General features: G+C 44.0%; 1 protein-coding gene across 5 annotated transcripts in view; it reads right to left on the reverse strand.

Annotated features, from left to right (window-relative positions):
* ZFAND3 (zinc finger AN1-type containing 3) overlaps nucleotides 1–12848 on the reverse strand; it is a 448733-nt gene that overhangs the window by 25430 nt on the left and 410455 nt on the right. The window lies entirely within an intron of this gene.

The following is a 12848-nucleotide window of genomic DNA, read 5'->3' on the forward strand; positions in this document are numbered from 1 at the left end:
AGGCCAATATTTTTTACTCTAAATTGGGATTGGGTTTAAGGAAAAGAACAGAGGTGAAATTTTTGTCTCCGAGAAGCCAAGCTCCCACTTGGTCCGAAAGCAAAGTTAAGATTAATGAGCTCATGTGTGTTTTATTTACTAATAAGTTCATTACTCGGCGATATGGGACACCAGTTGTCTTTTTCCTAAAGGATTTCACAGCAGAAGCATGGATAGCCTCAATATGCATCTTCCATCTAACAAGCAAAATCTTTTCAGAGCAAAGCCCACATGGCAAGAGAGAACCTACCTGCCAGGTAGGAGCTTGGGGTGAGGGCAGCAGCAGTATGGCATTGAGATTTGTCTGCAGTCATTTTTGGCACCAACTCCTGACCTATTTCCGTACCTTCAGAGTCTGTAATAAGGGGTGGGAGGACCCGTGCTGCCCCTTCCCTTCCCTTTCTTGAAGATACTGGGATGATTCAGCAGAGAAGGTCCCAGGGGCTCTTCTCTACTTCTGCTGAACGTGCTAGCTGAATAAAAGCAGCAGGAAATGGATTACGGCTCCTGGCTCACCTTAACACCTCATTAGTCAAAGGCAGACTGGGGTGGAAGGGGTAGCTCCAGTCTTGTCCTCTCCATACCCCCTCACCAACTTTTCTTAGCCTGCCTTCCATCAGCCAGGGGGCAGCCATTTAGACGGATTTGAGAGACCCCAACCCTGTCTGAAAAAGGAAGCAGGAGTGACAACCATAGCAACTCATCAATATTCAGTTCACCACCCCCAAGGATTCTCCAGTCAGCCCCAAACACCTTTTTTCTCTACCCAAGTTCTATACATTTCTGTTAAACACACCTTCACACATGGCTTTGATATTTGAAAGATGAAAACAACAGCTAGATTTCCAGAGTAGCATTGGTAACAATTAGAATATACAGAATTGTTATTCACTAGGGAAAATTTTGGGGGGAATTTTGGAAGGTTAACTTCCCAAGTTGCTGCACTGAGGTTATTAGATGGCATAAATTAAGCTCAATTCCCTCTCCTGTCAGAATCACTCACCAAAAGGAAGTTACATGCTGGAACTTGTCCCAGCTGCTGAGTAGGTATTATACACTGACAGCAGCCAGTGGCTAAATGCATTTCAGTGTCAGTAGTCAGGAGTAGTCCTGGATACCGAGGCCGGTGGGAATGATTGGTGGGTGGGATGAGTCTTTATCCTCTTTTCTTGGTACCCACAGATCTATTTTCAAAAACCACTGCAAATATCATGAATTTTGAATTACTCTGATTGAATTCTAGAAGCCAAACTGGATATGGAGAGAGATGAGTTCAGGCTGCTGGGGAGGATGATTGTTCATTTCAATGATGAACAAAGTTTTAAAGCACAAGGGGATTTATAGACTCCTCCTCGGCTACGCTAGTCTCAACACTTCCACCCCACCATTCATTAGAAACCAGGCAGGGAGGGGCTTTCCAGAAAGGGCCAAACAAGGAGCCCAGAAGGGATGAAAGTTCAAAGGACACAAAGATGATGAATGGAGCTGTATGTAATACCTGGCTCTAGTATGACTCACCCAGGGTACCATGCAATTTTTTTTCCCTCCTAATTCTAAAAAGAGTTATATATTAAAATCAAATTCACTCACCCATTTACTTACATATAAACCCATGCCTATACTCTCCTTACAGCCCTGTAGTTCAGCATCATGTAACTTTCAAAACAATTTCCACGTACTTTTGTTTACTATACCATAGATGCTTTAGAGGGATAAGGGGTAGAGGAATATGATTAAAAGGATGCTGATCCCCAACAGAGAGGAAAACACCTAAGGCAAAAGCTTTTGAAAATATGATCTGCCTGCTAAATGTGATTTAACTTCAGCCCTTTCCTCTGCCAAGTCACATGACTGGTTGCCTTGCTCCTTGGAGCCCTGGATTACTGGATTTCCATGAAATACTAGCCCAGGAGGAAGCCACAGACCTCCTTTAAGGCTGCTTGAGTTGTTTTCAGTAAATCTGCACAAAATGCTCAAGAACTTATGTGGGTGTTTCTTTGCTTACCGACACTAAAGAGCAATTTAGAACGAGCCCTTGATTAAAAAAGGAGAGTGAAGAAGCAGCTTTTTAAGAACTTTGTCCCAAGCCCCACCTTCCATGCCCCATGGGAATGGAACCTTTCTTTACCTACCACCAACTGTCTGGGCATGGGAAAGGGAGAGGAGGCACCAGGGAGGGGACCTGACCACATCATACAATACCAGTCACCACCCCGTGAGCTGAGCTGGAAGGTCTCCAGAGGGTCTCCGCAGCTACTCCCTCAGTTTGAAAAGACCTTCTTCAACTGAGTAGGCAGCATCAGGAGGGGGCACCCAGAACAGCAAGGGAAGAAGATGATGCCGCCCCACACAGCCACGGTGGCTGAACCACCTGGGTATGTCACAGCCTGCGGCTGTGGACAGCAAGTGGGGGAGAAGCATGGGGAAGCAGCTTCCTAGACTCTGCCCACAACCAGAGATGCAATATTATGGCATAAGGCAAAAAAAACATAAGTTAAGACTTATCTAAACCTCTGCCCCTAAAGAGTACCACACAAATGAGGAATGCAGAAGGCAGCATTCTGGTCACCCACCCTGAATAGAAAAGCCTGAGGGTGCTTCATTGTGGAAATGGATATTTTCAATGGAGGCCATTCATGGGTATTAAACCAGGACATGTGGACTCAGCCCTCCTGATGTCGACATGGGGCCTGGGGCCCCAGTGAGCCATATGTCTCCCTTGAACCACAGAGCCTTGAAGACACTGAACATATGAAGGGTCCTGGAAACACACTCCCAGCAGATAACTGAATTGAGGCTCATTCTTCTAAGACTCAAATATCTGACATGCAGATTTCTAAAACTGCTCATTTGGTGGGAAAAGAACTTTGGAGCTGACCCTACAGGTTTTCACACAATTTATTCAGATACTCTCATTCACAGCTAAACCTTATCTCTACTTAATACAGGGAGGGATGTGGGTATTTTGAGACTAAACCCCCATAATTGAGAAGAATTTACATAAATGCCATCATTAGTCAAAAAAGACAAAACACCCAATACCAAGCTCCAAAAAACTTCTAACAATATTTCCTGTTTCACTAAAAACAAACAAACAAAACCAACAATCACTGCCCAAGAGGAACTCTCAGAGGCCTCACACCTCATGCTGAGGAGACAGGGTCTGTACTCTGTCCCACTCAGAGTGTGGGCAGAAGGGCAGTTGAGCCTGGCTACCAGTTCCCTTCCCTCCAACTGCTCCCAGGGCCCACATGCCATGGGGAATGGTCACCTTATTGGGGGGTGGGATGGGGAGTGGAGCAGGGAGCTGGAGGGCACAGGGAAGGATCCCACTTTCCATACTTGGCTGAGGCCCCCAGGCCAGCACTTCCCTCCAGGCCCTAAGAACTGAGCAGTGGTTGGTTCTGGTTGGCCCTTTCCTTGAAATTTCCTGAGGGATATAATGCAAGTGATGCCAAAATTCACAAAGTCTCTGTCCTTGACATTTTTATTCAACCCCTGCCAGACAGAAATATTTCTTATCAGCTAGGGAGTAAAAAGTACCACTTAAAGTCGGCAAAACTGGGCAGGCTCTGGATACTTTTGGACTTTAATTAAAAATTTTTTTGCAGAGCCCCCACTTAGAGGCTCCCCAAAAGTGTCATTTTTATTAAAGCCACAGCCCTCTGTACCAGGGCAAGCCTCAGCTCCAGCTGCTTGGGTGTTTTTACCTCAGTTACATGAAATGTTTTACACTTTCTTGCTCATTTGAATTTCAAATTCTCAAACGTTCAAGCAGAACTTAAAAATACTGACAAGCCTTGGGGACTGAGGTACTGTAAAAAGGCTCAGTTGGTATACAGTCTTGAGATGATGGTGCATGTGTGCATGCTGGCTTCTGCACAGACATATCTGTCCTTGCACACCTGCTCACAAACCCTCCAATCCTGTGCTGCTGAAGCATGGCGATAAGGCCCACGCAGATATATCCAGTTATAAGGGAAATTGGAAACTGTTCCTACAGATGCACCTGGGCTCCAGGAAAGAGAATCTACCCTAGATCAACCAAAGCTTACTGGGATACCTCAGGTAACTGATACTCTAAATCTCAACTTATCAATAGCTATCATTTGGTATCTAAAGTGTCTATTTTAAAAATAAATGACATAAAAAAAAAAAAAGAATAGGACAAGCTCCTACGAAAAAAATTGAAGAATATGAAAAAAAAAAAAAAAATGACAAATATGCCAACCCTTTTATCTGAAAATACCAGGCTAGCTCACTCAAAAAGAGAATCACATTTTTTCAGTGAGGTACAAGTTTCTTAAGGCTCAGGACAGTTAACTGACCTCATAGCTCATTTGTAACTACATGTTGGGAACAGCAGGTGGTTACAGGAAAGCTTGTTGGAAAGCATTAGCCATTTATACTCCCACCAGCAGCAATCCCTAGATTACACCATATCCACTGACCCAACGCCCAAGGCAGAATTTGTAGCACAGAAAGTATTAAAGGATCTTAATGCATTTTATTTCATCAGGCCACAGTATAGGCAAAGCAGCTGCAGGTGTTTCAGGAATGAAATGTGTCTGCTTTACATTCTCCTCCATCCCTGGCTTCACTTGGTAGAGGGAAAATCATTCCACTCCAAGAAATAGACTGTATCCCCTGTATCCCTGGTTCACGGAGTTGTCAGACATGGAGCTATGCTGGGCTGGGGGCAAAGAACCGGTGATGGACAGAGCTCAGCTGCCCAGGACACCCTGGAGCCAAAGCCACAGTGAATCACCAAGCTGGGAACCTGTTTGCCTGTTTTCCAAAAGGAAGGAGAATTTGTGATTTAGAAAAACCTGCTCAACATCTTAATAAAAACCACTAAATCATACAGAGACAATTCTAAAACAGAAGCAATCATTTTTGCCCAAATCAATTAAAATATCAGTTAGATAGAAACTAAATGTTGGAACAAAAAGCAATGTGATAGATGGCAAAGAAACAAGTTTTGTGCAAAGAACTTTAAAAGTAACTATAGATTCATCTGTGATCTAGAGCTTTCCCTTGGTGTGTGCCATCAAACTGCTCTGAGAGAGCAGTCAGCAGCGAAGGGAAATAAAATCGTGTCACAGCCCAGCTTAATGAAGCTCCCAATGCAGTTTGCACACACATCATTTTAAGAGTATTAAAAATTCACTACTGTTGATATCCTTCATCATAGTCTCTTCAGACAGCCCCGCTCTTGCAACAACTCTAATGACCTCCTTCCTCTCCTCTATGGCAAATGTTTGCTCTGTCCCAGTAATGTCTCCTTCTGTCACCCAACTCAAGCAGCTCTCACTTTACAGCTCTCACAGAACAAGTCTTCACACCCTTCATTTTTGCTTTCACCTGAGAAAAAAAATCTATTTTTGCAAATGCGGTAGTGTGTGGGTGGAGGTAGGCAGGGTGCCCACACCACAAAGGACAGAACTACTGTGTGGTCAAATCTGACTTGTGAGAGCTCTTTAACCCCAAGCAAGCCCTTTAACCCCCAGTGCATAAAGAAGAGGGGATTGACTGCAGGTTCATATTATACTAGATGAACATATTTTTAAAACTAAGAGAAAATGGCTCAAGGCAGTTTTGCCACAGGAATAATGACTTGCTCTGTCAAACATCATTTCATTTCAGTGGCTGAACGCAAGAAGCATTAACCCATTGATACCTGGGGCAGTTTTTAGTATACAAAAAAACCCTAAGAGGTACTTGCACTCCTGGCCTTTTCTCTGCACGCTCACACCCCTCCTACCTCTGTACGGGTCTCAAGAGAATAATGGTTTGCTAGCAGGAAACTTAGATGAACTTATTGTCTTTTCAGCAAGCTCCTGATAAGTTTGGCTTTCTCTTTTAGCATTTCCTTGTCCTTTAAAAGATTATCTTCTCAAACTGAGCAGTCTCTTAGAAATCCAGCTCCAAAGCTGCAGTGGAGGCGAGGCAAGAAGCCACACTCATCCCACCCAAGAGTTGTCAAGGTCATGGCCTGGGTCCATGTAGCATCTCAGCTGCCAGGCTCCTGGCACGTGGCTCCCCAGGAACTGTGGCCTGTGTAGCCATCCCTGAAAGTACCTTTGCAAGCAAGGGCCAGTTCTTTCAAGTCAAAGAATGTCCAAGTGGCATTATAGTCAGGGGGAAGCAGGCTATAAATGCCACACCACACATCTCTCTCCAGAGCAGCAACTGGAAAAGAAAGGAGTGCTCTGCCCACCTTCCTCTGCTGGTCTTTTGATCCACACGCTGGGACAGCAGGGGGATACAAAGACCAGAGACCAGGATCAGGAGAGACTTGTCACTCAGACCCACTCCTGCAATTGCAGGTCCCATAACAAGTGACTATCAAGTTCTCTTTCAGGATAATCCAGTGAGGAGCAAATACTTAGGAGCCCAATTACTGGATTCAAATTCTGGCTTCACCACATTGACGGTTGTATGGTCTACGGTAAGTCATTTAACCTCTCAGAGCTTCAATTGTCTCTCCTGTAAAATGGGGTTGTTGCAGGCATTAAAGAAAATAACGCACATGAAACACAGGCACATGCTCAAGGAAGAGATGCTGTTACTGGACACTTTTAGGTATTGGCATCCTTTTTGCCCTCAAAGTAAAACAAACACAATTGGTTTCAAGGCTGTGATCCCCTCTTCCTCAGTCAGGTTTCCTCAGGTTTCTTCACCCTCTACCCGTATGTCTTTCTTTCTGTTCTACCCTCTTTTACCTCTCAGTGTAGACTTGGACTCCCTTCTCTTTTGGTGGTCTCACAAAATCCGTTCTCCTTCAAGAAGTCACTTCTAGACACAAGGAGAATGAACATGGAAATCTCTTTCCCCTGAACATGTCATGCACAGGTTTCTCTCTCCACAAATCTGTTTGTATGGACTATAAATGCATGCTAAGTGACAAGCTCAGTTACGACTTCTGTTGAAGATACACAAATTCTAGAGAAATCTGATTTAAATATCAGAAGACTGCACAGGGGAGGCTGGTAAGTACTCAGTGGCTAGGGACGCTGTGAAACGAACATGGGAACTTTCCAAGGATAGCAGAGAACGACTTCTCTCCTCCTGTGGGGCTTCTCCACAGGTACAGTTGAGACTTCTGCAAGCTTCTCTCACAAGCAGAGGCAGAGAATACATGTTTACAAATTTGGTCACGTACTGACAGGTTTCAAAGTGTCTTGTGTCTATTTCCCTGAGACACTCTGGGAGTTGCAGTGAAAGGAAAAGCAAAAGAAAGGAATGAGTTGTAGACATTCCGCAAACAATCAATGTTTTTACCCAAAATATGCTAGCATCAGGTGCAATTGCTTTATGTGCTTCTTTTATGAACAAAAAGTCTTCCTACATGCTTCTTGTTTTCACCACAATAACTCAAAGATCATTCTGAAGAGCTTAGGAGTAAACGCATGCTGTTCTCTATGTCCACAAAAGTGAGCTCTGAGGTCACAAGTCCCGCAGCTTCTGCTGTCCACTGTTGCATGTGTGTATGTGTATGTGTATGTGTGTTTACCCAAAGAAGCTGTCTTCCTGGTTCTCCATGTTTCAAGTTTGTTTATTTAAACATCTCTACTAGAGAGGAAGAGACTTAATTCAGTGACAGAATAATGTTCTTGCCGCAGACCTGAGTTCAAATTTGAAGTCAGACTAGAAATAGTGAAACTCCCCAATGAATGGACAGTTCAAACTTCCTGTCTGGATAGGAGAGGAACTAACCCCGTAACTCAGTGAGTTTTATTTAGGGGGTTGGTGGGGAGGGGGCTCAGACATGAGGACTTCACCAAATGATTGCAGACTGGGTATAAAAACCACCCCTTGAATGGAGCCTGCAAATTGCTAAATCCAATAGACCCATTTCAGTTCTCATTTACAGCATCTGGAACAGCTGGTCACTCCTGGAGACTCTGACACCTACTCTCCCCATTTTCCTTCTCCTTCTCTGGTAGTTCCTCCTTTAAATATTAGAATAACTCCGTGTTAGACCTTCTTTATGTTTCACCCTGTACTCTCCCCCAAGGTTTAAAATTCTAACCATACATACTAACAACTCTGAAATTTCTCTCTCTGGCCCAGATTCCTCTTTGAAGCACCATGCTTATATAGTCAATTACCTACCTAGTTGGTATCTGGGGTAGCTCAAACATAGGACGACCAAAATGGTGTTGCTATTTCTCCATCAACCTCCTTCTCCTTCACTGTTCCCCATTCTACAAGAACGAGGCTACCTTGCAGCCAGTGGCTGATGACAGCCTGGAGTCATCAGTTATCATCCTCACTCTTCACCTTCAATTACCAAGTCCTGTTGATCCCATTTCCAAAAATGAAATCCATCCTCTTCTTTGCATCTCGACCACAGAAGCTACTGCAAATAGCCTTCTCTAGGTAGTCACCCCACAGCAAACCCATCTTCCTCATACCAAAGTGCCTTAGTTACACACCCATCTGTGATCACCTCACTCTTTACTTAAACCTCTAATGGTTTCCCACAGACTACAATAACAACTTCACCATCCTTAGTATGATTCACTCCCTAGCACTCAAACTCAGCTCTCAACGAAATTCTTTCATATTCTCCACCCTCAGCTTCAATGTCTCTTCCTCAGGGAAAACTTCCTAGGCCCTCAGACGACACGAGGGCTTTCATCTCGGACTCTTCCTTCACAGCATTCATCACAACTGTAATTTAAGGTCATTTATATAATTTTTATTTAACTTGACTCCCTGACTAGATCTCATGAAGGGAAGGACCATGTTTCTGTAATTTACTTCATATCTTTTATGCCTAGAACAGTGTTTGATTCAAAGTAAGCAGGTACTCAAAATATTTTGGTTGAGTGAATGAATGAGAGGTTAATTACAGACTGTTCTCTGAACCTCAGAGGACAAGTAGGGGTCAATCAAGAGCTCAAGTGGCCAAATCCAATATCTTCCCCCTACCCTCTCAGCAGCATTTACCCACTTCTCCCTCTTTCTTGGAATACTTAACTGATTTGCTGCCCACCTTACTGGCTGCTGCTCCTTGGAATCCTTCACTGGTTTCTCCTCTAAAAATCACATTAGAATGCAGTCCTCCTGCATTTTCTCCTTTTATATTCTCTACTTTAGACCCAAGGCTTTAAGTAGAATCTAAATGCTAATGCCTCTCAAATTTATATTTCCATCCATGAATTCTTCCCATAAGCTCCAAACTCTTATATTCAATTGCCTACTTGACACCTCTGCTTGACTGGCTAACAGGAATCTCAACCACAACATGTTCAAAACAGAACTTTTAATCCTTTTGACCCTAATTACATTAGTTAATCTCCTAATCTACCCTGATTCAGTAAATGGCCCCATAGTCACCAACCTGCTCAAGCCAAAGCCTGCACTCATTCTTGATTCCTTTCTTTCCCTAACTCCTCACAATGACTTTATTAGTGGTCTTGTTAGATTTAACCTGTAAATGGTATCTTGAATTCCCCCTGATTTTCTCCATCTCCATGCAAAAGTCCTCTAGCAGGAATGAGGTGAAACAGAAAGAAGGCCAGCATGGCTGGAACACAGTGGGGCCAACCTTTCATCATTTCTTGCTAGAGCAAGAAATGAGTCACTCTGCTTCTGCTTTTGCCACTTGGAATAGGTAATACATAAATATAATAAAAATTCAAATTATACAAAAGGATATTCAGCAAAAAATAAGTCTCTCTTCCATTCCATTCTCTCAGTAACCCTGCCCAGAGGGCAAAGTAACCATCACTATCAATTTTTATGTATTCTTGACAGTCTATGCATATACAAGCATTCATGTTTATTGCTCAGAGGGACATTTCAAAAATGTAAATCAGATCATGTCACTCCTTTGCTTAAAACCCTCATATGCCTTCCCACTATGCTTAGAATAATATTCAAACTTCGTGCAAAAACCGACAAGCCCTCATCCCAACAAGTCCCCATTTGGTCCTTGCCAGCCTCTCCACTATCCTCAAGCCCCGTGCTCGAGCCACACTGGCCAGCTCCCGATTTCCCAGTTATGCCAGAGCTTCTTTCTATCCTAGCTCTCTGAATGGCTGGATCTCTCAACTTCCACATCTTAGTTCAGCTTCCACCTCCAAATTAAAGGCCTTCCCTGACCATCACATCTACAGCAGCCCAGATGCCGGCCTCCCCAGCCTCGCATCATTCTCTGTCGTTCTATTACATTGTGGCAGTTACTCCTATCAGAAATTATCTTGTTCATTGCATCTCTCCCCCAAAGAATAAAAGCACCATGAGGTCAGGGACTTTGTCAGTTTTATTCCCTGCTGTTTCTCTAGAACTCAATAAAGATTAGTAGAATACACAAATAAGTACTTTGAGTCTACATTTGATTCAAAATAGAATAAAATTATTTCTAGCAATAAAAGAATGTTTAATGCTGATAACTCTTTTTGTCCCTCACCCCCACCAGTCTATTGGAGAGGATCACCACCAGTTTACTTGCAATTACTTGGGCAAGCAGGGGGCATCAAAACCAATCTAAAAACAATTACTGCCTGGCTACAGATGTATCTTGCTTTCTGTAGTAGCATGTTTACTTTCCTAATTGTGCTTTCTATTGCCATGATTAATATGAGCCCATCTTCACTGAGCTCACTCTGAGAAGCAACCCAGAAATGTCCAAGATGGCATGAGATGCTCTTCTGGAATTAGAACTTTGCTGTACCTCATGATTACAAATGACCTGAGTACAGATAATGAAGAATTGAACACAATCACACAGGTTCCCACTGATATTCATTTCCTACTCTACCCTGGTATTTCATCAGTTACTCCAGATTCCATGAAAAATCAATCCTGGAGTAACAGTTCAGCTCAAGGGAAGAACAATTTAACTGATGCAAGAGTGTTAGCACAAACTTGGCCCTTTAATTTGTAAATCCGGAGTTTCCCCCTCCCTTTCTGGAGTAAATATGTTAACACTGCACTGCATAGCCCAAGAGAGAACATGTCATCCTATATATTAATCACAAGAACATGCAAAACCCATTGTGTGCTGATGCATGGCACTTCTCTCACCTCGTCCATCTCCTGGGGTTACCAGGCAAACATGATTCGAGAAGGAAGAGTTTGAATGTGTGCAGAGCAGTGGCCTGCTGCTATACAGCAGGTGCCCTTATAATCCAGAGAGGAAGAGGCTGGGGCTCATCTCCTTGAGACACAAACAGGGCTATTGCTAGACTAAGCCTCCTTGACTCACAGGACTTGTCTTTAATGGCAGTAGCCACTGCCTGCCACCTGCCATCCCATGCCCTAAGAAAAATCCATTTCCTGGGCATCAAAAGCAAATATCTTGACTAATACCTAACAGAAAATGTTAGCCAGAGGAGAGCATGTAACATCTGCATGGTACAGTCTCCCAAGTTTCCTTGCAGTTGCAAAGTACTTTTTTGGAGAACCCGTCAGAAGTGCAGTGATTTCTGTAAATAAGGCAGGCCTGTCTTTGATGACGTGAAGCTGGAGGCCACTGTGGAAGACAGCCATCAGGTGGAGTTCACCACAAGTCAGTGTCAGCTGTCTTCCAGGCATCACCAGACACTGTTCATATCAGCATGTGCGACAGCTGGTGAGGCCCATGATCATGTACAAGGAGGGAACCAAGGTAAAGAAGGCCGTCACTATCACCCCCTCCTTCCTTCACTGAACCAATGCTTACTTGATACTGACCATGACCCAGGCCCTGTGCCAGGGGTATGGCAATAAACTAGACAGTACAGGTGGTTTACCTCTCAACTCCACAGGAGGGGCACAGAAAAAGAGAACACCCTTTGGATCTCACAAGGGAATAAGCAGTTCAGGGACTGACAGCCATACCCGAATGTCACCACTGGACAAATGCTGGTGGACTTCCCATACTCCACGATCATGCCTCTGTTTTTACCCTCCTCCCATTTCCTTGTATTATTAGACCTTCTCTACTTTATTCCCTTTCCCTTTGTCTTCAACTCTTTTATTCCCATAGCCTTAGTAGCTATGGCTGCCTTAACTCTTGATCCAACAGTGGAGGGCATCTTCTGTGATTGCAGGCTCACGAGCAGGCCAAGTTTAGTAATGCTATTGCATATCCACACCAAGCAGCTTTTATGTGTGCACCTCTCAACTGTCTGCCAAGCTCACAGGCCAAGCTCTGCCTACCCATGAATGGGAGGTGAGGGGAATAATGTCTGCACAAACAAGGAGACAGAGAAAAGTGAGAAATTTCCTAGAGGAGCCAGCTAATCCAATTATTTTAGGCACATCTCCAAAGAATTACAGAGTTGGCTCATTCACCATTTCCAGTTTTTTGAACTTTGCTCCAGTATTTCACAGTGCTGACTACCCAGATGTGAAGTATGGTATATCTTTTCCCATTAGGTAGGAGAGGCCTCACTCAGCACCTGCCTTCAGCCTGCCCAGGGCTTGCTCCTTTTGAGACTCCAGGGATTGACCACTTGTCATGTCCTTTGTGGGTCCTGCTAGGGACTCAGCTCCCTTGGAGAATAGTTTTGACTGGGCAATTCCAGTGCCCCCTGACACCAGGTAATGTGTGACAGTTGACAACCCATGAATGTTTTGTGCATGGGGGTCCCATTAGTGGGCCGATTATGTTGAGCTCTAAGGCATCCTTCTCCACATCTGCCTTCCAAGAGATGGCAGTGCCCCTTAAGTGCAAGTCCTGTTTTTGGAAAACTAGCTACAGCATCAGCCAACACCGTCACAGTCTTATTCAGGGGCTCACTGCTGGCAACAAGATAGCATAACTTAAAGTGGAGAGGCTTTTTTTATAGTGTCTATCTCCAGGTCCCACG

The sequence above is a fragment of the Choloepus didactylus genome, chromosome 7, assembly GCF_015220235.1.
Source record: "Choloepus didactylus isolate mChoDid1 chromosome 7, mChoDid1.pri, whole genome shotgun sequence".
NCBI classification, from domain to species: Eukaryota; Metazoa; Chordata; class Mammalia; order Pilosa; family Megalonychidae; genus Choloepus; species Choloepus didactylus.